Source organism: Lutra lutra, chromosome X (genome assembly GCF_902655055.1).
Source record: "Lutra lutra chromosome X, mLutLut1.2, whole genome shotgun sequence".
In the NCBI taxonomy this organism is placed as follows: domain Eukaryota; kingdom Metazoa; phylum Chordata; class Mammalia; order Carnivora; family Mustelidae; genus Lutra; species Lutra lutra.
The window spans coordinates 47,570,761-47,598,157 of record NC_062296.1 but is presented as its reverse complement, the minus strand read 5'-3'; the positions used below and the strand labels follow the sequence as shown (position 1 = coordinate 47,598,157).

At 40.9% G+C, this 27,397-nt stretch overlaps 1 long non-coding RNA gene across 6 annotated transcripts in view; it reads right to left on the bottom strand.

Moving 5' to 3' along the window:
- The window catches only part of LOC125091581 (uncharacterized), a 30,839-nt gene extending 9,701 nt beyond the window's left edge, over positions 1–21,138 (bottom strand). Inside the window, exons 1-2 of one of the 6 annotated variants that reach the window (XR_007124712.1) lie at positions 7,790–21,138; positions 6,131–6,222 (exon numbers count right to left, since the gene is read on the bottom strand). This is a non-coding gene — a long non-coding RNA (uncharacterized LOC125091581). The remainder of the gene's footprint in view (positions 1–6,130; positions 6,223–7,789) is intronic. The other 5 variants (XR_007124710.1, XR_007124711.1, XR_007124709.1 and 2 more) reach the window with 5 other exon arrangements.
- Between the last annotated feature and the right edge of the window lie 6,259 nt (positions 21,139–27,397).

Genomic DNA, 27,397 nt, shown 5'->3' with positions numbered 1-27,397 from the left:
TTCTCATCATAAAATATAGTGGGGTTCAAGAAATCAAGGAGTTGAAAACAGTAGAAATAATGTTTTCTCAACCAAGTGAGCCATCAAGTCACTAAGAAAGGTTTCCATGTGATCTGACCTTATAGATTAAGACGACTTCTTCACATTGCCTCAGGCTTCTTTAATAAAGCACTATTTTTTTAAAAAATTTTATTAATTTTATTTTTTATAAACATATATTTTTATCCCCAGGGGTACAGGTCTGTGAATCACCAGGTTTACACACTTCACAGCACTCACCATAGCACATACCTTCCCTAGTGTCCATAATCCCACCCCCCTCCCAACCCCCCTCCCCCCATCAACCCTCAGTTTGTTTTGTGAGATTAAGAGTCACTTATGGTTTGTCTCCCTCCCAATAAAGAAGATGTGGTATATATACACAATGGAATACTATGCAGCCATCAAAAGAAATGAAATCTTGCCATTTGCGACGACGTGGATGGAACTAGAGGGTATCATGCTTAGCGAAATAAGTCAATCGGAGAAAGACAACTATCATGATCTCCCTGATATGAGGGATAGGAGATGCAACATGGGGGGTTAAGGGGGTAGGAGAAGAGTAAATAAAGCACTATTTTAAGAACTGAGTGATCTACCTCAATCAGGGTATCTCTCATTCTAGTTTTATAGCATTTCCCTCTTTTAAAACTTGTATGTCAAACAGTAAGTTGCTAGAGTGCTGCCAAGGTAAACAAAACTGTATTCTACTCAATCCACATGGTACATTTCTTGAACAGTTTATATAGATGGGTCCCAGGATATACAGAGAAATCAAGAATGGTTACAGGCATATAAAACACAAGTTATTACAACAGCTAAGCAAATCTATGCAAAAGGATAAACAAGATACAGAAAGCTAGGAAACCAATAAATAGCTTTCACAGAACCTTGGATCTCTGTTTTTCTACCTTTCAAAAATTCTATGATTCCTCAAATTAAAAAACCCTCAAATATTTTTTAAAGATTTTATTTATTTATTTGACAGACAGAGAAGCAGGCAGAGAGAGAAGAGGAAGCAGGCTCTATGCTGAGCAGAGAGCCCAATGTGGGGCTCGATCCCAGGACCCTGAGATCATTACCTGAGCTGAAGGCAGAGGCTTAACCATCTGAGCCACCCAGGAACCCCAAGTTCGTTTTGGTTTTTTGTTTTTTTTTGTTTTTTTTTTTTGAGAGAGAGAGAAAGAGCACAAACAGAGGGGGGGGGGAGCGTGGGAAAGAGCACAGGGAGAGGAGAGACAATCTTAAGCAAACTCTATGCCCAGTGTGGAGCCCAACACAGGGCTTGATCATTCTCACCACCCTGAGCCAAAGCCAAGAGTTGGAGGCTTAACTGACTGAGCCACCCAGGTGTCCCAACCCTCAACTTTCTAAAATAAGAAAATGACAGTAACAATAGAACTGGGCCTGCCAAAACAGGGCTATGACACATATTTAGTTGGTACTTATGCATCAATGAATCCTCAACACCTAACTACCAGTCTGCCAAAGGATGGCAGAAATAATTTCAAGGGCTGCTAATCAGAAGGTATAGGTTTGTTCGATCCTTCCCACTAAGTTGCTTTGAGATGTGAATGGAAGTAATTTATTGTTTTGCATCTCTCATTTTTTGTTTATGAAATGGGGATCAAGTATGCTTGCCCTTACAAACCTCACTGGAGCCTAACTCTTGAGGGATAAATGAAATAATAAGCCAAACTCATCTGTAATGTTAAAATATATACGTATGTGCAAAAAACATAAAAACACTGTAGGAATTGATAAAAACTGGCTCGTGTTCTGTTTTAAAAAGTAGAGCCTCAGGAAGAAGTCCATAAAGCCAAAGACAGAATTCCCACAATGATGAGCTCTCCAAATTATCTTTTTCTCTCAGGTGGCATGATAGCCATCATTTTAAAGATTATCTGGAGCTTATCCAGCTTCTCAAAAAGAAAGATCTGCTGTATGTGAAGCTGCTTACAACTACTTGTAGTCCTCATGTTTCACATGCTCTGAATGTCCTTGAGAAGAAAGATGGGTCTCAGGAGGGTACCGGACTGCTGAGAAAGCCTCAGCAACAACAAAAAACTAGGAAACATTAGATCTGAGGACTGGGATAAGAAACATATAAATGAGCCCAGAGCATCTTGGTAGTTCCAGAAAGTAAGAAAGTGCTCAAACGAAAAGCAGAAACCCACAAGGATGGGGTTATGTCCAACGAGCCAACTGAAAGAACTTCCAAAGTCCAAAACTAGAACAATCTGAATAAAAATAAGTAGTAATAACTTATTATCCAGAATATAAATATTCATGAGTCCATATTGATAAAAACGAATTATCAAATAAATACATAAATTAGGAAATAACAGACACATTTCCAATGCAGAAGAATTCTAAATAACTTATATAGACACTCAACCATCAGAGAAGTGAAGCATAACTCCCCATTCTTTAAGTACATAGTGGCTTTCCTTCAAATACAGTATGGGAAGGGAAAAAAATAATTTTAATATAACAATAATTTTAAATGTTAAGTAGAGAAACTTGGCAAACAATACCTTAGTCAACTGGTAACAGTCAACATCAATATAAATAGTGATATATCATGTTAATAGTATGTACTAGAGAAAGAAGATTGCTATGGTCTTCTTCCCAAAAACTCGAGCCCAGTCTAGCCACGAGAAGAACATCAGACAAATCCCAACAAAAGGACGTTCTACAGAATACTTGACATTAGTCCTTAAAATTGTCAAAGCCATTAAAAACAAGGAAAGTCTGAGAAACTGCCATAACTAAGAGCCTAAGGAACACACAATTACTAGATGCAAGGTGGTATCTTGGTTGGGATCCTGGAACATAAAAAGAGCGTAAGAGAAAAACTGAGGAAACATAAATAAAGTATAGACTTTAGTTAATAATATATCAATATTGGTTCAGTAACTGTGACAAATGTATAATAGTACTATAAAATGTTAACAATAGGGGCACCTGTGTGGCTCAGCAGGTTAAAGCCTCTGCCTTCGGCTCAGGTCGTGATCCCGGGGTTCTGGGATTGAGCCCCACGTCAGGCTCTTCGCTCAGCAGGGAGCCTGCTTCCCCCTCTCTCTCTGCCTGCTTTTCTGCCTACTTGTGATATCTATCTGTCAAATAAACAAAATCTTTTTTTAAAAATGTTAATAATAAAGTAAAATGGGTATGGGGTATATAGGAACTCTCTGTACTATCTTCCAAAACCATTCTGAATACTCTAAAATAAGAAAGGTTTTTTTCTTTTAAATCTGCCAACTAGATGTTGAAGGTTTATAGATTGTAGTCTTTTTAAAAAGCATGCAAAATGGAACCTGAAAACTGGTAATTCTGTTTTCCATATTTTGCTACAGTTATGTACCCTCATTGTTGGCAAAGTGTTTGTTTATAGAGATTTAATTGTAGTCAGTTTTTAAGTTGAAACATATGAAGCCCAAATATCAAGATCCATAATATCAAAAAGTTATTAAAATTATCAACTTAAACTCTTGTTCTTGTTCATCAATGGGCCATACAGAAGGACCTATTCAATCCACTATATAAAATGGAGGCAGCAGTTATAGCAGTTACAGTCAAGGGAGACATGTAAGGCTGGAAAACTAATGGTCATAAGACAAACTGCATACCAATTAATTATACAATGGCAAGCATACTAACAAACATAATATAAATATGCCAAAAGTTTTCAAAAGTATGGATTAAAATAATCTAGATATTTTATAATGAGATCCAGTAACATAAAAATACAGCATACCAAAAGTTTTCAGAGCTATGGATAAGGTAACCTAGACATTTCATAATGAAACCCAGTAATGTACACTGATCTTCCAGCCATATCCCTATTTTGAAACTGCTATAAACATTCAATTACATATTTTATGCAGTAAGAAGGTATTGGGTCTGCTGCATACCTTCTAATATTTCTGGGGAAACTAGAAGAATAGCATTCTAGTTGGTCAAACAAAATAATTCTTTAAGTCTACCCATCATCTAAGGAATCTAACACAAGTAAAATTTAAATTTTGTTTCAATCTCTCGTTCTAACATAAAGAAATCAAAAGCTCATTTCCAACATAGTCATCAAAATAGTAAAGTGTTCTTTATCAAACTCATTTGTACAGGGTGCACAAGGAACCTAACATTCCATGTCTCAGTGCTCTAATTTGGAGAGGTCAAGAAGGATCAAGTAAAGCTTAAATCATCAATAAAAACAGCCAACTCAATGCCATCACTATAATGATATATAATTCTTCATGGCCATTGAAGTTTAGCTTGTTAAATTCAGTGAATCAGCCATCTCAAACAAATACTTGAGATCCAACTTGAGTTGGATTTTGAGAGACACAGTGTTAAGTGCTATTTGTCTGTAGCCAAAACTATAGTGAGAAAATCAAGTTTTCATCCGATTCAATCTGTACAACTTGACACAGAAGAAGGCATTAGCTCTGTTTAATCCTACACATCAGTAGTCTTCAACATCCAAACTTATAATAAGGTTTGAGGAAACAGTTCAGGTAAGTTATCAGTTTTCTTTTCTTTAGGCTGGTAAAAAAAATTCTCCCAGGATGCTTTCACAAATAAGAATATTTTAGCCGCCACCACAGATCAACTTTTTAAATTATTTACTTAAGTCAAAAACTCCCATGCAGGTATACATTTGCCAACCAGGGCCCAGATATCCTGAAAAATTATGAATGATTAATCATAGCAACCCTAGGTCTTACAATTTCCTACAATTTAGGGAGGTGGTAAGAGAAATGTGTAGATAAAGTTGGAGAAAGATAGGTAGAAAAACTAAAGGGGGATATGGGAAAAGATGCACAAAACCAGGGTCAGAAAGCTTCCTCCAATTCTGTATATTAAGATTCTATAAGGAAGAAAGTCAGAAATGAAAACACAATAACCACTTAGAGAAATGCCAGAAAGAAAGAAAGAAAGAAAGAAAGAAAGAAAGAAAGAAAGAAAGAGAAAGAAAGGCTCTATTTCCCAAAGGACAAAATGTCATTTTCAGGGATTGAGATACTCAATTCAAGTCTCTGTCTTAATTCATCAACTATCCCTAGACACTGAAATTGAGACAGATGGTGATTTGATCCAAAGTTAGAGTCAGAACCAAACGTTAGGCATTCTTATTCCCAGCTCAGAACTTTTTCATAATTCTGCCAGCATTTCATTCCTTCTGCCCCCAAACCCATGAAAAAAAACAATGACTCACTCTACGGGTACCTGGGTGACACAGTCAGTTAAGTGTTTGAGTCTTAGTTTCGGCTACGGAGGTGACCTCATGGTGGTGTGATCAAGCCCTACATCAGGCTCTATACTCAGAGTGCAGTCTGCTCGAGTTTCTCTCTCCTCCCTCTGCCCTTCCCCCCTCACATTCTCATTCTCATTCTCTCTCTTTCTCTCTGGAATAAAAAAATCTTTTAAAAAAGTGATTCACTCGGGGTACCCGGGTGGCTCAGTGGGTTAAGCCTCTGCCTTCGGCTCAGGTCATGGTCTCAGGGTCCTGGGATCAAGCCCCACATCGGGCTCTCTGCCCAGGAGGGAGCCTGCTTCCCTTCCTCTCTCTCTCTGCCTGCCTCTCTGCCTACTTGTGATCTCTGTCAAATAAATAAATAAAATCTTTTTTTAAAAAAGTGATTCACTCTAAGAAATTATGTGTTTCATTAAAATTCATTTGCAAAAAAAACCAAGAAATACTGGTGTAGTGTCTGTAAACCCTCAGCTTACATAACCCCTAAGTAAACAGACCAAGGTGTTCCCTAGTCACACTTTACATTTTCCCTTGCCACTTTGCTCAGTATGTTTCCTCCTCTCTTCTTCCTCTGTGCCCCACAGAACTTTCCAACATTTTTTATGGTAAACATCAAACTGCCCAACACCATAATGATTTGTTCATTTTGGCATCCTCATCAAGAATCATGTCTTTGGTTTTATAACTTATTCCAGTGTGTGACCCAATAAAGTTTGTTAACACAAGGATTATCTCAATTTTGAAGATGCCCACATTTCCAGAGCATCCCATTTTATAAACGCTAGAGACTTTATTTCAAGCAATGAATTGAAATACAACTCCAAGATTCACCTTTGGATGCCGTCTAGTGCAGGCTTCAATCCACTTAAAGTTGATCCATCCTTCCTCTTGAGTGCGGTACAGAACCAGCTCAGAATTCATCCCTTTAAAACAAATTCCAATAAAGTTATACTTGTATACTCATACAGAATAATTTGTAAAGTAACAATAAAAGATGTCACAAGTGGAGACCAGTGTTTCTCAAATTGGGGTGATTAAGAACCCTGGGGGTTTGTGGATATATCTTCATGGATCTCTAAATCCTACATAAATTATATAAAACATTGTATATCCTTTAATAAAGATCTTAAAACTGGAAAACATGTTACATTTCAAATCACTTTCTTTAAGTCAACGTTCCTCAAACCATATTCTTTACAATCTCAAAAATTTTTGTTCCTTTAAAAGGCATTTTATCCTGACAACTTACTTAAGTTTGAGAAACAATGACCAACTGTTATATAATGATTAATATAATTACATAATTATTATTAATATTATTATTAAATAATAATAATAAATTATTAAATGTATTATTATTAATACATTTCCAAGAAGGCTCAGGACCACTTGTATACTAACCCCAATCAAGCAGACTGGGGGATGTCTTTGGCATTGGTGGGAAACAAGCCATGAGGAAATATGGTTATGAATTAAAATGGGCAGTAAGGGATGCCCATGCAATACGGTTCTTCTTGCTCCCGCCAGGATGCATAGACGTGCACCAAGAATGTCTCAAATTTGATGTTAATATTTTTTTTCAGCTGGACCTCTGTGTTTGTTTTACATCAGGGAGACTAAGCTTTTTAGCTTACCAAGGTTATCTGTTGAAAAACTGAAGGGGAAAGGGTTAATTAATTAACTTCATAAAGTGGGCAATGTCATAGTTTTCTTATAAAACTTACACTTACACTTCTCCATTCCCTTCTTGCCAAACAGGTTCCACAAATATTTCAAACTAAAAAGGCATCACTATTCATGTTTTGTGGCAGAGATAGAATTAAAAGGCACAAAAAGCCAACATATCACATTTATACCCCCAATCTGAACCTTGAAAAGCTCAAGCGTATAATGAAATTTAACAATGAACAATTTCCCAGCCTTGGCATATAGCCAAACACAACACCTAGGCCTTATCTCTGTAATCACTTTTCATACTTCCAAAAGGGGTAAAAACCAAATTACATTAAAATAAACCAAGTGGACTACACATATGGCTGTACTATTAATCATATCCTGGACCAAAGAGAAAAAGTAAACCCACTTCCCTCTTTGTTTATCCAACTAACTTCAGACCCTAGTGGGCTCCCTTTTTAAAACTCTGTAACTTATAATTCACACAAGGCAGCACTTGATTATAATTTCCTAAAGGTATTTCAAGTGTGCTTTTATTAGTGCCTCGGCAATATATCACAGGAATGAGGTTATACAGAACCATATCGTTTCTACCCGTCACCTCAGTGTTAACTAGCATACAGCTGGGTATATAATATTTCTGTTAGTTAACTCATATGGTGATATAGATATCTATAGATAGATAGATAGATATAATCGCAGATGAGGTAGGAACAGGGAAGGAGACTTAAAGACCCTCCTTTCTACAGGTACCATTTAAGAGAAGGAAAATAGAACAGGGAAAAGATTACTTAATAACTACAAAGTAGTACTTACAGTATTCTAAAGAGCCAGAGACTCTTCTTACAGCTGTCCAAGGAGCTAGTAGTGCATACTGCACCCTGAGCTGGGCGGATCTTTTGACATCCTTGTCAGAGGAATAGTATCCTTTTTCAGTGATTATAAAGAACTGCTGTTGTGATAACTAACATTATTTGCTTCAGCAGTTCCACATTAGAGACTTCTCTGCCACACCCTGCACACTAGAGGCTAGGATATTATTCATTTTACCAGGAAGCTATCTCACTGTTGAAATTTATGTCCAGAAGAATGATTAGAACTTAGCTTATTTCTCCTTTAATACAAAACAGGGCAATTGATACTATCATTCCTAAGTCCTCACTTCAGCATAGTGCTTCAGGCTACTTTAAATTAGCAGAATTCGACGGGATGCATTTTATATATGTAACAGGTTAATCAAGTAAGGTGAACTATGGTTTTCAAAAGTGCCTCAGCATATGTTCTCTCAGTTCATTCTTTGAAAGCAATCTTCTTGAAATAAGTAGGGGGTGGTTGATGATCCAGATGAAGAAATTTAAGGACTAGAAAGTTTAGGTAGTTTCTCTAAAAGTGAATGGTGGTAAAGCCCAAATAAAGAATGGGTTTTAAATGGTGGTAGAGCCCAAAGATATGTGTCTTAAGAGTTCCACTCTAGAACTCTTGGGAATACTTAAAATAGCAAGATTCATAGTGGTGTATCCACAGACCCACCACCCATAGTAAATGAGAGACACTGGTCATCAAGTACATGGTATAAATGGGTTTTTGGACTTCAAAAATTAAATGACCAGGTTTACAATTCCATCTTGCAAACAGCATTTTTTTTATTGTATCCTGGCAACCTGCACTGTACAACAACAATATACAAGAGGGGAAGAGAGATTCTTGGCCAGGCAATCTGCTCTGGAGGGAAGAATGCACAGATGGTGCTAATCTTTCTTCCTGGGGAGACAATTTTCAACTGATACTTATACTGAAAATCAGTAATAAGGGGTGGCAATCCAGCTTTCTAGGCCTGACTTGCCTTGAGCATTTTGCTCAGTAAAGCAGTAACAGAGGTGGGCAGGGACGGTTCCTGTCCCAGAATGTGACAACTGGGATTGCATCATTAAGAAGTGCAGAAAAAGGAGTGAAGGCCCATCCACCTAATTCAGGTCTGCTTTTGGTAGTCAATACTGCACATAACATCAAAGTGATAGGAAAATCTTGGGCTGATGAGCTAAAAAATGGGACAATCAGTACTGCGTTAACACAGAAGGGACTTTGGGTAGTCAGCAATGCAATGCAAAGAAGTGGAGGGGTCCGTGTCTGATGGGTGGGACCAAGGAAAGTGCAACTGAGGCATTACAGTAATATAAAGTGGGTAAGGCAATGACATCAGGGATTACTAATGTATTAAGTTCAAGGGAAATGGCCTTGCCCAGTCAACATTCCCCAGCAATAAAGCAAAAGGGGCAAGGGATGGGGGCGGGGCAGAGGGACAATCTTATTCAATGGCTGAATACATGAACACCTGAAACTGTGACAAAGGTCCATAGGAAGGGTCCAAGGGTCAGCACAGGATGGGAAGAGGGATGGGAAGGGGAAGACCATGAGTACTTGGAATTTTATACATAGGAGCAATACAAAAGGAGAGGGAGTATGGGTTGCTATTTGATAGACAAATTCACAGCATATTGCAATGTTCATACTTAATTATGTCACACAAAATTGGGGCTGGGAGTGTTTGTCTAACAAGGCCAGGGAGGAAAAATTCATTGCTAATTGCCATTGTGCCCATTAACAGTCCCAGGAATTTTGTGTGTTCAGCAACCCCTATATAAAGCAAAGGGGTTTTAAGGGAATGTTATCCTAAACCTAACAGAAGGGAACATAGATAATTGCCCATTGACAGTCCAAGAAAGAGACCTTAGTCAGTACCCCTAATGAATACAAAGGGAGTACAATAGGTCCCATAATTGATAGTGGTGCATATTAATGGTCCAAGAGCTGACGTCATGATAGCAGTCCTCAGCAGCAATCCAAAGGCAGTGGTAGGGGCATAGAGCATCCTTTCACACTGCACAGATCAACAAACAAATACAAGTATGTATATTAATAATCTCAAGAAGAGCTCATTTATGGTTAACATGCCCCTGATGCAAAGGGGGTTTGATGGGATGCAATTTATGGTTAACATGCCCCTGAAGCAAAGGAGGTTTGAGGGGATAAAAAGATGGACAATTGCAATTATACACATTAAAGTCCAAAAGAAAGGGCATTAGAGGTAAACTGCATCTCCTTACTCCAAAGCAAAGAGGGTATAGGGGTTCTAGTATAAAGCATGCTTAGCAAACTGCACTTATACACATGAACTTTCCAAGTGAAAGGGTTTAAATAGTGGACACTACCTGCTAAACATGCTAAGAAAGTAGGTAGGGTCCTTATAGAGTACATAAAACAGGGAAAAAATTCAACTGTACATATTCACAGTCCAAAGAGGACCTTAGTTCATCAGCACACTCTGCTGTATTGCAAAGGGAAGGTGAGAGTGTAGGGCCTTAGTCTACTGAAGACAGCAGACAATTTCAATTAATGAATGAATGTTAGCAGTTTGCTAGAAAGAACTTTGGGAGAAAACAGTATCTCCTGCAGCACTGCAAAGGAGGTACGATAGTTCTGGAAGTAACAGAGTTGTGGAAAACTACAATTCTGCATATTAACTATTCAGATGTAAATGTCTTAGCAGTGGGCACCACCTACTGGAAGGCTTAGAAGTAGGGGTGAGGGTGTCTCCTCATCTAGTGCATAAAAACCTGGACGAATGTAATTATGCACATTAATAGGACAAGTTGGGGTCAGCAACCCTGGTATACTCAATGACATACAACAGGGTAGGATGAACTAAGCTGCAGTCCTGACACTAATGCCCAAGGGATATGGTATGGTTAATTAAAACCATGTACTTTGTACAAATGTAAGGATTAAGTAATGGGAACTCCCTGCTAAAAGGTAAAGAGAGTGGGGAGAGAGGTGCCTTTATTTAGTGTACAAGAACATGTACAAATGAAATTATGCATAATCACAAGCCATGAAAAAAGGCCTTAGTGATCGGTACCCCCCTGTACTACAAAAGGGGTCTGAGAGGGTAGTACCTTATTCAAATGGGATGAAGCATGTGTAGTTATGCACATTAATATCCATGGTGCATAGTTGTGGTCAATGATAACTGTGCTCCTTGACTGCTCAAATATAACAGCCTTAGAGGGGGCACTCCCTGCATAACAGATAACAGAAGAAGTGGGGAGAGGTGTTCTTCTCTAGTACACAGGAACCCAGACAAATACAATCATGCATCTTAAAAAACAGGCCAAGAAATGGGACCTTATGGGTCAGAACTCCCTGCAGTACTTCAAAGGCAGTGTAAAGGCGAAGAATCCTAATTGTCATTACACACATTAGCAGTTTGAGGAAGAGGCCTTAAATTGACAGTATCCCATGCAGTAAACCTCAAAGGTTCTGAGAAGAGTCAGGGACAAGTTAACTCAAAGGAGAGTGGACAACTGAAACTACACACAGCCACAGTTCCAAGAGAAAGGCTTTAATGTGGTCAATCACCTCTGCTTTGGTAAATGCAAAGTCCTGAACTTAAAGGTACAGTTGTGGACAACTGAGTGGGTATAAAACAACGAAGGTTGTGCAGATTAACTGCGTTAGTGTGTAAAATCTTGAGTAGTAGGCACCTCCCACTGGAATATAAACAGTATGGGGAGGATCCTAACCTGGTGCACAGGTATAAGAGCAAATGTTAAGTATGCACACACAGTCCAAGAGAGTGAATCTTGGCTAGTCAGAAGCCCCTGCAATAATGTAAATGGGGCAAGGAAATGAGATCTTATTCTAACATAAGTGAGCAAGGATTGCTGTAATTATGCACATTTAAACTGCACAGGAGAAGCAGTCATAGTTGGTCAGCACCCCTAACACAGAGAAGGGTGGGATCCTGGTGCAATACGGCACATTAACTGTCCAACAGAAAGACTGTAGGTGGTCAGTACCCTCCAGTATAATATGAAGAAGTAAGGGTATTAGCTTATCAAGGGGGCACATGTACATTAAGAGTCCCAGGGAAAGAATTTTGGGATACTAGCATCCCCTGATGTAAAAAAAAAAAAAAATTGATGTAAAAAAAATTGGAATTTTGCACACCAATAGTTCCAGAAAAAAAGTAACTGAGGTAATTAATTCAAAGAGCATACGGGGGACTTAAATGAAAGACACAGTATATCAATTACCATGGTTCACTTTATCCTAGTACAAAGGTATTAAATAAAGTGCATCCACTGCTGAATACAAGTGAAATTAGAGAAATCTTATCTAGTGCAGAGGAAAAGGAACAAATACAATTATGCACATTAACAATACAAAAGGGGGGGCTTGGTTTTCAGCAAACCCGTACTGTAATGCTAAAAGGGTAGGAGTGAATGGGATATATCTTAATTGTCCCAAGCACTTCTGAGGTGATGTAAAAGGAGAGGGCATGGGATCCTACACTAACAAAAGGGACCACAACTGCATTTAAGCACAGCCACAGTCCCAAGTACCCTCTGCCATAATGCAGAGACTGTAGGAGGGCATGGAAAAATACACCAACAAAGGGAACCACTGCTAAAATTAAGCACTTTATCCTTCCCAAATACACTCCCAGATAATGTAAAGGGAGTTGGTGCGCGTGGGATCCTACAAAACAGAAGATACCACAGCTGTGAGAAATCTGACAGGCCCAAGTACTTTCTGCTATAACGCAAGAGTTGGGGGTGTAGGATCCTAAACTAAGAGAAGGGAACGCAGCTGCAATTAAGCACCTTTCAGTACCAAATCTGCTCCCAGGTAATATAAAGGGAGGAGGTGATCATGACTAGCAAAAGCACATTAACAGTCCCAAGTACCATCTGCTGTAATGCAGCAAAGGGAGTTAGAGGGCATCGGATCCTAGACTAACAGAGGGCATCACAGGTGCAAGTGAGCACTTTAACGGTCTCAAAATTCCTCCCAGGTAATGTAAAGGGAGTAGAAGAGAATGGGATCCTAAACCAACAAAAGTGACTAAGCCAGCAATTAAGTACTTTAACAGCCCCAAGTACCCACTGCTATAATGCAAAAGAGGAGGAGGGCATGGGAAAACTAGACATACAAAAGGGACCGCAGCTCCAACTGAGCATTTAAACAGTCCCCAGTACATCCTCAGGTAATGCAAAGTGAGTTGGAAGACATAGAATCCTAGGTTAATAAAAGGGATCAGGACAGCAATTAAGCCCCTTAAAAGTCCCAAATATCCTCTGCTGTAATGGACAGAAAGTTAGAGGGCATGGGACACTTGACTCACAGAAAGGACCACAGCTGCAAATGAGCACATTACAGTCCCAAATCTGTTCCTAGGTAATGCAAAGGGAATTGGAAGGGGCTGGAAACTAGACTAATAGAAGGGATGACAATTTTAATTTAGCAAGGTAACATTCCCAAATCTGCTCTCAGTAATAGGGGAGAAGGAAACGAGATCCTAGACTAACGGACGGGACCACACCTGCAATTAAGTACTTTAACAGTCCCAAGTACCATCTGTTGTAATGCAAAGAGAATAGGAGGGCATGGGAAACTATACTAAGAAAAAATTCTCGATTTAGTAGTGTGGCACCTTCTAACAGTCCCCAAACTCCTCCCAGGTAATGTAAACAGAGTAGGAGGAGATGGGATCCCAGGAATTACAGAAGGTACAACAGCAGCATTGAATTAACAATTAACAATTAACAATTAGCATTTAATTAACAATTAACAATCCCAAGGACCCTCTGCTGTAATGTAAATTGAATAGGAGGACTTGAGAAACTATACACATAAAGAGACAACCACTGCAATTAAGCAATTGAACAGTCCCAAATACACTGCCAGGTAACACAAAGGCAGTTGTAGGGCTTGGGATACTAGACTAACAGGAGGGACCACAGCTACAGTTAAGCCTATTAACAGTCCAATGCCCTCTGCTGTAATACATTTGGAGAACACTGGGATCCTATAACAACAGAAGGGACCACAGATGCAATTAAGTACTTTTTAGTTCCGAATACTACCAGGTAATGTGTAGGAGATGGGCTCCTAGACCACTGGAAGGGACCACAGGTAAAATTAAACATATTAATAGTCCCAAGTAGTCCCTGCTGTGTGCAGGAGTTGGAACACATAGGACCCAGACTAACAAAAGGGACCACAGTTGCAAATGAGCACATTAATAGTCCCAAATCCACTTCCAGATAATACAAAGTGAGTAGGAAGGGATGGGACCCTAGACAAAGAAAAGGGACCACAGCTGCAACTAAGCACTTTAACAGTCCCAAAGACAATCCCAGGGAATACAAGGGGAGTTCAAGGATGTGAGATCCTAGACTAACAGAAGGGACCACAGCTGCAATTAAACACCTTAAAGGTCTCAAGCACCCTCTGCTGTAATGCAAAGGAAGTAGGAGGGCATGGGAAACTAGACTAACAGGGGGGACTGCAACCACAGTTAAGCACAGGAACAGTCCCAAATGCCCCGCCATGTAATGTAAAGGGAATAGAAAGGGAATGGGATCCTAGACTGACAGAAGGCACCACAGCTACATTCAAGCACCTTTGGGTGCCAGGTATCCTCCGCTATAATGCATAGGGAGCTGGAGAGGATGGAATCCTACATTAACATAAGGGGCAAGGCTTCATTTAAGCATATAAGAGACTCATAAACATTATATAGTGCAAAAGGAGTTAGGTGGGTATAGGATTCTACCTTAATATAAGGGACCATAGCAGCTTCATTTAAGCACTTTAATAGTCTCATGTAATAGTCTCATGTAAACTCTAATGCAAACTGAGTAGGAGCGGATGGGATCCTAGACAAACTAAAGAGACTCTGGTGGCAATTAAGCACATTAACAGTCCCCCAAATATCCTCTGCAGAAATGCAAAGGAAGTAGAAGGGGATGGGATCCTAGACGAACAGAAGGCATCATAGCTGCCTTTGAGGACCTTAAAGATCCCAACTACCCTCTGCTGTAATGCATAGGGAGTTGAAAAGGATGGAATCCTACCCTTAAGGGACCATGGCTTCATTTAAGCACATTAACAGTCCCATGGATGCTCCATGATAATGCAAAGGGAGTAGGTAGGGATGGGATCCTAGTCTAAAAGAAGGGACCATAGCTGCATTAGAGCCCATTAACAGTCCCTCACACCCTCAGTGGTAATGTAAACCCTGTAGGAGGGGACGGGATCCTAGACAAGCAGAAGGGACTATAGTGCCAATTATGCACATTAACAGTCCCAAGTATCCTCTGCAGTAATGCAAAATAGGAGAGGCCGGAAACATAAACAGAAGGAGACACAGCTGCATTTAAACACCTTAAAGGTCTCAAGTACCCTCTATGTAATGCTAAGGAAGTTAGGTGGGGATGGGATCCTACACTAACAGAAAGTACCACAGCTGTCTTTGAGGACCTTGAAGATCCCAACTACCCAACTCTGCTGTAATGCATAGGGAGTTAGAGAGGATGAAATCCCTACACTAACATATGGGCTGTAGCTACATTTAAGCACATTAATGGTCCCATATACCCTCCATGATAATGCAAAGGATATAGAAGGGGATAGAATTCTAATCTAACAGAAGGGACCTTAAGTACATTTGAGCATATTAACTGTTCCTCACACCATTGGAGGTAATGCAAACCCTGCAGGAGGGCATGGTATCCTAGACAAACAGAAAAGACTATAGTGGCAAGTAGGCACCTTAACAGTCCCACGTATCCTCTGCAGTAATGCAACGTAGGAGAGTATGGAAACAAACAAGGGGACGCAGGTTTAAGCGCCTTAAAGGTCCCAAATACCCTATATGGCAATGCACAGGAAGTTAGAATGGAATCCTACATTAACATAAGGGATCATAGCTGCATTTAAGCATATTAACAGTCCCAAGTACCCTCTGCAATTACGCAAATGGAATTAGGCGGGGATGGAATCTTAGGTTAACTGAAGAGACCTTAGCTGCCTTGAAGCACATTAACGGTCCCTTGTACTTTTTATGGTATTGCAAACCCTGTAGGAGGGAACAGGATCCTAGACAAACAGAAGGGACTATAGTGGCAGTTAGGCACATTAACAGTCCCTTGTGCCTACTGTAGTAAATGGAAACCCAAAAAAAGGATAGGATCCTAGAACAGAAGAGACAGTAGCTGCATTTAAACAGTTAATTGTCCCTTGAACCTTCTGTAGCAATGCCAGTTTAGGAGAGGATGCGATTACAAACAGAAGGGACTGTAGTGGCAATTACAAGTATCCTCTGCAGAAATGCAAAGTAGTAGGAGGGGATAGGATCCTAGACTAACAGAAAGCACCAGAGCTGCCTGTGAGGACCTTGAAGATCCCAACTACACTCTGCTGTAATGCACAGGGAGTTGAAGAAGTGGAATCCTACACTTAAGGGACCATGGCTTCATTTAAGCACAGTAACAGTCCCCTGGATGCTCCATGATAATGCAAAAGGAGTAGATAGGGATGGCATCCTACCTAGTCTAACAGAAGGGACCGTAGCTGCATTAGAGCACATTAACAGTTCCAAGTACCTTCTGCAATAATGCAGAGTTAGGTGGGGACCAGGTCCTAGGTTAACAGAAGATATCGTAGCTGCATTTAAGCACATTAACAATCCCTTGTACCCTCTGTGGTAATGCAAACGGTGTGGAATAGGATGCGATGCGATGCTAGACTAACAGAAGGGATTGTAGCAGCAATCAGGCATGCTAACTGTCCCAAGAATCCTCTACAGTAATGCAAAGTAGGAGAGGATAGGAACATAAACTAACAAAGGCAGCTTAAAGCTGCCTTTAAGCACCGTGAAGGTCAAAATTACCCTCTGCTGTAATGCACAGGGAGTTGGCCAGGATGGAATCCTACACTAACATAAGGGTCTGCAGATTAACAGTCCCATGTACCCTCCATGATAATGTAAAGAGAGTATGTGGGAATGGGTTCCTAGTCTAACAGAAGGGACAAGTGGTTCATTAGCAGTCTCAAGTACCCTCTGCAATAACGCAAAGAGAATTAGGTGGGGATGGGAATCTAAGTTAACAGAAAAGACAGTAGCTGCATTTAAGCGCCTTAACAGTCCCTTGTACTCTCTTTGGTAATGCAAACCATGCAGGAAAGGATAAGAATCTAGACAAACAGGACTATAGTGGCAATTACGCACATTAACCGTCCCAAGGAGCCTCTGCAGTAATGCAAAGAAGTAGAAGGAGATGGGAAGAGAAACAGAAGGGGCCATACCTGAATTTAAGCACCTTAAAGGTCTCAAGTACCCTCTGCTGAAATGAAAGGAAGTAGGAGTGCATGGGAAACTAGATTAATAGAAGGGACTATAGCTGCAATTTAGCTCATTAACAGTCCCAAACACCATCTGCTCTAATGCAAAGAAAGTGGGAAGGCATAGGATCCTAGACTAAGAACGGACTGTAACTGCAGTTAAGCACATGAACGGTCCCAAATGCCCTGCCATGTAATGTAAAGGGAGTAGAATTGGAATGGGATCCTAGACTGACAGAAGGCATCACAGCTACGTTCAAGCACCTTAAAGGTGCCAAGTACCCTCTTCTATAATGCAGAGAGTTGGAGAGGATGGAATCCTACATTAACATAAGAGACAAAGCTGCATTTAAGCACAATAACAGTCCTGTGTACACTGTGTGCTAATGCAAAGCGAATAGAAGGTGGACGGCATCCTAGACCACTGGAAGGGACCACAGGTAAAATTAAACATATTAATAGTCCCAAGTAGTCCCTGCTGTGTGCAGGAGTTGGAACACATAGGACCCAGACTAACAAAAGGGACCACAGTTGCAAATGAGCACATTAATAGTCCCAAATCCACTTCCAGATAATACAAAGTGAGTAGGAAGGGATGGGACCCTAGACAAAGAAAAGGGACCACAGCTGCAACTAAGCACTTTAACAGTCCCAAAGACAATCCCAGGGAATACAAGGGGAGTTCAAGGATGTGAGATCCTAGACTAACAGAAGGGACCACAGCTGCAATTAAACACCTTAAAGGTCTCAAGCACCCTCTGCTGTAATGCAAAGGAAGTAGGAGGGCATGGGAAACTAGACTAACAGGGGGGACTGCAACCACAGTTAAGCACAGGAACAGTCCCAAATGCCCCGCCATGTAATGTAAAGGGAATAGAAGGGGAATGGGATCCTAGACTGACAGAAGGCACCACAGCTACATTCAAGCACCTTTGGGTGCCAGGTATCCTCCGCTATATGCATAGGGAGCTGGAGAGGATGGAATCCTACATTAACATAAGGGGCAAGGCTTCACTTAAGCACATTAACAGTCCCATATACACTGTTGTGCTAATGCAAAGTTAACAGAAGGGATTGTAACTGCAATTAAGCCCATTTACAATCCCAAGTTGCCTCGGCAGTAATGCAAAGAAATAGGAGGGGACAGGAACATAAACTATCAGAAAGGGCCATAACTGCATTTAAGCACCTTAAAGTGCCCAAGTACCCTGTGCAGTAATGCACAGGGCATTAGAGAGAATGGAATCTTACAGTGATGTAAGGAACCACAGCTACCTTAAAGGACATTAATAGTTTGCAATAATGCAAAGGAAGTTAGAGGAGGGCTGGATCCCAGGTTAAGAGAAGAAACCATAGCTGCCTTTATGCACATTAATAGCCCCTTGTACCTTCTGTGGTAATGCAAATGCTGTAGGAGGGGATGGGATCCCAGACAAACAGAAGGGAGTATAGTGGCAAGCAGGCACATTCAGAGTCCCAAGTATCCTCTGCAGTAATGCAAAATAAGAGAGGATGGGAACATAAACAGAAGGGGCCATAGACCGTCTTTAAGCACCACAAAGATCTCAACTACCCTCCCCTGTATTGCAAAAGAAGTAGGAGCGCATGAGAAACTAGATTAACAGAAGGAACTACAGCTGCAATAAACTCATTAATCATCCCATTGCACTCTTCATAATTCAAAGGGAACAGATGGGGATAGGATCCAACCCAAGGGACCATAACTGCAATTACGCATATCAACAGTCCCAAGTACCCTCTGCAATAATGCAAAGGAATTTAGATGAGGAAGGGATCCTAGGTTAAGAGAGACCATAGCTGCCATTTAAGCACATTAAGAGTCCCTTGTACTCTCTGTAATGCAAACTCCGTGAGAGGGAGGGGGCTGGGATCCCAGACAAGCTGAAAGGACTCTGGCAGCAATTATCCATGTTACAGTCCCCAGTATCCTCTGCAGAAATGCAAAGGAAGTAGGAGGGGATGGGATCCTAGATGGACAGAAGGCACCGCAGCTGCCTTTGAGGACCTTAAAGATCCCAGCTGTACAACTCTGCTGTAACGCACAGGGAGTTGAAGAGGATGGAATCCTACACTAACATAAGGGACAGAGCTGCATTTAAGCACATTAACAGTCCCATGGACACTTTATGCTAATATAAAATGAGTAGGAAGAGATAGGAACCTGGACTAACAAAAGGGATTAATAGCTGCGATTAAGAACATTAACATTTACAAGTATTCAGTGCAGTAATGCAAAGGAAGTAGGAGGGAATGAGAGCACAGACTAACAGAAGGGACCATAACTGCCTTAAGCCCTTAAAGGGCCCACATAGCCTCTGCAGTCATGCAAAGGGAGTTAGGTGGAAATGGGGTTCTAAGTTAACCAGAGGAGACACTGGGGATCACAATTTTGCATACGAACAATTTTAAGAAAAGAGCCTTCGATAATTAGCACCTTTCAGATGTAAAGATGGTGCAGAGTTCCTAATACAAAAGGCTCAGTCTAATCAATTAATATTGTACACATAGTGTCCTACGTGTATAGTTCTTTAGTAAAGGTCCCCTGCTAGAATACAAAGGGATTGGTGTGGCTAGTTCACAGAACACGTGCCAATGTAATTATGAAAATTATCAATGCCAGAGGATCCTTGAGTTATCAGCCCACATTATAGCGTGCAAATGGGATACAATGGCCCTTTCAAATGGACAGGACTCTGTACAACTCTAACGGTGCAAATTAACTGTCCAAGAACTGAGTTCTTGCATAATCTGCACTCCCTAGCAATATCCCAAAGAGATTAGGATGGGGTGGGATTTCATTTTTTATTGCACAGCACCATGGATATATGCAATTATGCACATCAACTGTTTAAAAGAAGTGACCTCGGGTAATCAGAACTCCTCATAAGCAATGGCATAAAGATAAGGTTGTATCCTAGAATAACTGTTGGGGCAACGGGCAGTGAGGATTTTACATATTAATGCTAGGTAGTAAGAAGTCTGCGCTACCTAGGAGTAATGAAAAGAGCATGGGTGGATCTTATCTTTTAGGCAGGACCAAGAACAATGATGACTGTATGCATTAATATCCCAAAGTAAAGGACTTAGAGAGGATGGGCACCTCTGCTACAATGCAAAGAAGTTGCAAAGGATTTGTGTAATGAACAGGGGTGTGGACAATTGGGATTATACTCATTAATCATTCAAGGAACATGGTCCCAGGTAGTCAGCACTTCCTAGTAGCAATGCAAAGGGGATGAAGGGACATTGATCACTGGGCAAGACAACTTACAATTACAATTTGGTACCTTAATCCCAGAAGCAGGACAAAAATGGTAGAGTGCCTTTGTTTAATGAACAAGGCTGATACGATTGGGACTGAGCATGTTAACTGTTTGAAGACTCATGTTTTCTGCACCCACTCCTGAATTCAGCAAAAGGGTTTTGGACTGGGATCCAATCCAATGGGCAGGATTATGGACAATTAAAATTACACTCAGCATAGAGTTCAGGTGATCAGCACAATTTATGAACACTGCCCAGAAAACTGGGACTGTGACTACTGCACCAATGACAGAGGAATGGTTTCTCCTTCCTCAAGGGCAGGGGAAAGACAATGAATAACCAAAATTATGAACAACAGGTGTCTGATATGAAGCTTTCAACCAACATTTTCCAACAATAACACAAAGGTTTGGATTGTTCTAACATGGGACAGTGGACAAATGGGACTGTGTACATTAATTGGAAATGACTCAGGTAGTCAACTCAGGAAATAAGCAGTGCTAGAGGAAGAGTATCCCAATCTTATGGACAAACAATGGACAATTTATTTTTAGCACCAAATCAATGCAAGTTGGGAATGACTTTAGGGGTGATGGCTGGGGCTGGGGCTGGGGCTGGGGCTGGGCCTGGGCCTGGGGCTGGGGCTGGGGCTGGGGCTGGGGCTGGGCCTGGGGCTGGGGCTGGGGCTGGGGCTGGGGCTGGGGCTCGGGGCTCGGGGATAGGGGCTGGGGGATAGGGGCTGGGGGCTGGGGCTGGGGGCTGAGGGCTGCGGGCTGGGGGCTGGGACTGGGCAGCTGAGGCTGAGACTGAGGCTGGGGCAGTGCTTGACACAGGGCAGGGGAAGGGCTGGTGTCAGATGGTGGGAGTGGGGCAGTTGCTGGGAGCAGGGTTGGGGAGGATCTGGGGGCTGTGGAGACAAGGCACCACAGAAAATTGAAACTGTGGGCATTAACACTAAATAATGTTCTACTAGAGGAACAAGTCCACAGCAAGTTTTCTGACAAATAACTTATTAATTAGTGCAGCATTCCGGATGGGAACAAAGCAAGGCCTGGAATGGAGTGGACCTTCAAATATTCCTTATTACATTTAATCATAAAGTTAAAATTTTAATTATTTCTGTGTTATGACTTCAAAAGTCCAAAAGGAAGTAGTTTATTAAGTCAATTTCAAAGTAAAAAGTAGCAAAAAGTTTCTAAATGCCGGTTTGACTTTGACTATCTAAAGTCAAGAAAAATAGTTTGAGCAATCTGTAAAAAAGAAATTGAAAACTTTAAGGAATTTTAAGGAACCCAAAAATGAAAACTCATTTAACGTAACTGAATTCTACAAATAAGCTCCTAAAAACATTCCCACAATAGTCACTTAAAGGTTAAAACTAAAACTAGCAAACCACATTATCAAACTATATAAGACTGACATCCAAGAAATAAATATAAATCAAAATCCGACCCCAGCATTAGCCACGGGGTAGGTGTTCCTCTTGAGGAAGGCAGGGATTCCTCTTCTGCCACCTGTTGGCCAACGATCATCTGTGATCCATTCTGGTTCTTGCCAGGACTCACCACCATGTTCACACCTGGCAAGCATGGAGCACTGCCCCTGGCCACATTGCAGAAGAGCAAAGGCCCGGGGGAGGGGGGGTAGACTAGCCATGGGCCATGGGACCAGTGCAGAGAAATGGGAGTTAGGTTCAGCCCAAAGCCAAATAGCCAGCACTGCAAGAGGCAGTGCTGGAGGGGAGGGAGCAAATTAGAGGGGAGGGAGCAAGTGAGAGGGGAGGGAAGTGATAAAGACAAGTGTCCTTGGAAAGACCTTGGGTACCACCCACTGGGAGAATACGTACAAACATGGCTCCTCTGCTTCCTTCTGACTGGCTGAATAAAGACGGCAGTGAGGTGCTATGCTAACTCACACAGACTAATTCCATCCTCCAGTAATTGGCTATGCCCAATTCTACCACCATTTCTGATTGGGTGGGTCATGCGGCAATCCAACATTGTCCATCCCACCTTTCTCCCACTTTTCGCGGCAAACACGACAACGCCCGCCATCTTTAACAATGCGGCAGGCCCACCTGGTGCAAAGCCCGCCAAGAATGTACCAGGCAAAAATCCCCGCCATGACGTCCACGTGACAAACTGCCATGATAACCAAATGACAAGGTCTGCCATATTGCCCCTGTGGCAAAACCTGTCAGAAAATGCATACGGCAAAGACAAGAGCCCGCCATGTTTTACACTGCGGCAAGTACTCCAGCCGCCATCTTTTACTATGTAACAGAATATTTGCACCGCCATGCTGTGCACTAGAACAAAGACACCACCATGATGTGTCCTTCCCGCCACATGAACACTGCGGCAAAATTGGGTCCGCCATTTTGTATATGTGCTGCCGAAGCGAGCACGACCATTTTGGACACTCTAACAAAGCAGAGAGCCATGCTGAGCAATGCCGAAAACCCAAAACCGCCATTTTGAGCCGTGTGCCTAAGTGTTCTCCCTATCATTTTCAACCAGCTTCTTGTAACATGACACAAGACCATCCTATTTTTCTACTTCATGATACCACAGTTCATGCAAAGCTCCTAACAAGCCCCAAATCAGCTCACTCAAAACATTTAGCTAATGCAACGCATATAGCTGCCTCTGCCTATCCCGCTATCCATCTTAGCTCCCTAATTTATAGTTGGCACAAACAACCAGCCCCCAGCCGACCCGCTAAAGTGGCCGCCATCTTTCCTCCCCAGCCTAACTAACCCCTTAGCCTAACTGCAAAGTCATCTCCCAGCCAAAGCCGCAGGTCCACTCACACAACACCAAACGTTTAGCAGCATAAATCTGTAGACATTCCAGATAGCACAACCAACACTTCCATCCATAAAAGGCCCCGATGGGCAATGAGAAAAAAAAAATCTAAACAGGTATCCACAGCCCCGATGGGCAAGGAAAAAAAAAATTAAGGCAGGTATCCGAGGCCCCGATGGGCAAGGGAAAAAAAAAAATAAAAGCAGGTATCCGAGGCCCCGATAGGCCAAAAAGTAAAAAATTTTTTAAAGCAGGTATCCATTGCCCCGATGGGCCAGGGGGTTGGGGAGAGAGAGGGGGACACAGCAGGTATCCGAGGCCCCGATGGGCTAAGGGGAAAAAAAAAATAAAAGCAGGTATCCGCGGCCCCGATGGGCAAATTAAAAAAAAAAAAAAAGAAGAATTAAAAGGCAGGTATCCACAGCCCCGTTGGGCAAAAATAATAATAATGACAATAATCATAATAATGAAACCCGGTATCCGCAGCCCCGATGGGCAAAATATAGAATAGAGAAGAAAAAAGAAAACTAAAATCATTCCAGTGAAAAATTCCTTTAAAATTGAAAATCGCCTCAAAATATCCCAAATATCTTAAAAATAGGGAGGAGGTGTCAAGAAAACACTCGAAGGAAGTTTAGAATTATTAAAATGTTTTATGGAATTTTGGTGAATTTTCTTAAATAAATACGCCATAAGACGTGGTTGGGACTAGAAAATGTTCCAGAAAGAACCACACCGGCAAAGATATCCACCGTTAGCGAGCTTCCAAACGGAAAGGAAGAAATATGGCGGCAGCAGCAAATTTCAGGGCTTTAAGAAGTGAGGGGGAGGGGACCTGAGGGCGGAGGGAGTAGAAGAGGAGTGGCTTAGAAGATTGAAAGCCAGACATCTTTGTGGTTTAACTGGTTCAAAATTTAACCAATAACAAGAAAAAGGGAGCTTTCAAGAAAACAGCAACATGTTAGGAAGAACACTAGACTGGAAGTAGGCTTCATTTCTTGACCACAAATTCAATGGGTTTTCAATGGGTTCTTATCTATAAAATAGGGACGTTGAGTAAATCAATTAGGTAACTGTTGCTAAAATTCTCCACAAACAGCATAGCAAATGAAAGGGTTTAGTTTAGTTTGGTTTTGAAATGGGAAGGGGGAGGTAAAGCTTTGATATGTTGATAAAGAATCCCAATACCTCTTTCAGCCAGAGTTTATAACTCCCCTACCAAACGTTTTAACCAAGGAAGCTAGAAAGGGCACTACATTAAGGTTAGATCCCTCTCCAGAGGACTTTCTCTTCCATTATCTAATGAGATAGTGCCCGTTTGTCCCTATGTTTTTTACAGATAATGAAGCTGTTACGTGATATGCATGAGGTCACACACCATGATTTTGAGACAGCGTATTTTCTACTCCAGCATTCTACCTTTGTATCGCCCCGGTCATAGAAATTAGAAGTGCTTTTAAGTCAAACGGTGAGCAAGAGAAAGGTAGGAACAGAAGGTAATTCACAGAATGTCATCTTGGCCTCTAAATAATCGAGAAACTATACTGTTTGTGAGCTATTTGCAATTGTAAACCGTGAGTCCTTAATCTTTAGTATTTTCCTGTTTCCTCCATGAATCTGATGACCCCTGACATTGAACCAATCGTAAGGGCACAGCAGCGAAGTTCACTCACGGACAGTAAGTGATAGGCAAAAGCTTATATAAAAGCCAAAGTTGCCCCAGAAACCTAGCTATTTCAGTGAGAAGCATTTAATCTCATAAACTGTTTTATGTTGTTTATCAAAGAAACAATGGAGAACCAGAAGGAAACAATGAAAACTAAGTATCGCACAACGACTCCTAGAAAGTCAGAGGATACGTTGCCCTCCCACTGGCTGAACTAGAAAGTGTAACTATTAACCCAAATACTATCAGGTAAGCATGCCCTCTAGTCTCCAGAAAACAAAGTATATAAAATTTTCTTCCTTAAAGGATACACTCCATCTTCTAAGTGCTCTTGGTTCAGATACCAAAAAAAAAAAAAAAAGTATCTGATTTGTCATTTCAAATGAGGGAAATTGCGTTGTACAAGTGGTACCTTTGAGAAGACAATGCTAAACAAAAAGAGAATCTGGTAACAGAATTTCAGTCTGAAAGATAATTTTCCACAAGAGCCTTCCTGAAAAATTAAACTATAGAGCAAAAGCCTACAAACAAGACCTGTTATGTTTCCCAGATTTGGGGCAGGAAATGGGATTATAATTCTGAATGTCTTTAAGATCTCGCCTAATTTAAGTTTTCACAAGTTTCTAATGAAAGAAATAGGGGAAAGGGAGTCTTGTTGTATAGGTTGGTAAATTGAGATTGAGGGATATTGATTTTTTTTTTTAACTTTTGGTTTAAAAGCTAGTGACAGCATTAGGATCCCAGAGTAGAGGTCCTTAGACTCATACCTTTTGTTGCACTTTAGTGAAATACTTATGTTGATAAGATTGCCTTGTGTATTAGAGCTCTCTAGTGAGAATTGTGGAATTTGTGTGGAGTTCTAAATCACCATAATGATCATGATATATTTAAAAAATAATAATCATACCTGTAAAAGTCAGTCTCTGCAACCACTTTGATATCACTCAGTTATCAGAGAAAAACAATGATTATATGAATACTATTCCCTTAACACCTGGGCTTTCTGCCTGGACTCTCCAGTAGGACTTAAAAACCAAGCCAACTACCACCAGCAGCAACACCATCAGGTCACCTGAACTAATCTTAAACTCCTTCTCTACAGACCATGAACTAATAGTATCACCAAGAATCTGAAACACCCCCCCCCAATAGAATTTAATGTGTTTCAGTTTATAGTGTTTTTAGCATAGGTTACCAATCATCAGGGTAACTAGGCCTGCCTAATATGTCTCTGTCCAATAGAATTTTCTACAATTGTGGTAATATTCTATACTTTCTAGACCTTGGGTTAAAGAAATTTTTCTTAAATAAGACTCAGATCATCAATTACAAAAGATTGATAAATTTGACTTTTTAAAATTAAAATGTTTTGTTTTATAAAAACAACTTAAATGGTAAAAGACAAGCTATCAACTGGTTGTCCCAGAGTTCTGCAGCCAGGCTCTGGTTCCTGAAGAGCAGCCAAGCTAGCAGATTACTCCCGTCGGCTCTCACAGTAATTTCTTTCATGGGATTGGGTGAGATTAAGCCACCAAAATGGTGATGACATGCTGATTCTAGGTGACTCTCATTCACATCAGACACAGGACATTTTCAGGCTCTAAGTTACTAAGATCCACAGCCGACACAAGCTAAGAACTGCATAAGCAAGAAATCTATATTCTTCTCATACAAAAGTTTCTGAAGAGTAATTGCATTGGAAGTTATAACAGTGTGGCTACCTTTTCTTATAATGGAAAGTATAAAATTAGCCAGGTATGGTGCATTGACAATAAAGAAATTGAAGAAATGGTTTCTGGGCCTGAAAAGGAAGAGGTGCTACATGGCTGTTATGAAGAATTTTCGCATAAACTGTTGAATAAAAAAAAAATCTGTAACTACCTCTTTCTACCCATTATTCTAAATCTTCATTGTTAAATTAATATACTTCACATGGGCCCATGAATTTTAGAATATATTTTAATTGAATTACTTACATAGAAAGCTCTCCTCCAAATTTTTGCCTAAAATCATGCATGCCTTGGAGAAGCCCTGTTTTCTCCTGTCATTTATCACCTTTGGGCTTGAATTATTCCTCCCCCTCCCCTACCCTCAGACCTCAGTCCTTTACTTCACATTCTTCCCTTTGCCTTTACTACTACTACTTGGCTTTTTCCTGAGGCTATACCCTAGCTTTGTCCACATCTTCTACTTTGGGCTCCCAAATGCATGGAATACAACAGGAATTATATGAGAGGAAGGAATCAAGACCTCTTTCTAAAAGATTCCAATTATTCTACTTCTAGGCTTGTCATTTTGTTAACCTATACTTCCTCTACCCTGCTCAACTAGTTCAAAAAAAGGCAAGAACTACCTGACTTAGCCGGCAGATGGCAGCATGAAATTATCAAAGAAATGCTGAGCCAGACTGTAGAAAAGGAGCCAAGGTCTTATACTAATCCCAACTAAGGTATGAGTTGAAAGGGGAAATACCCTATT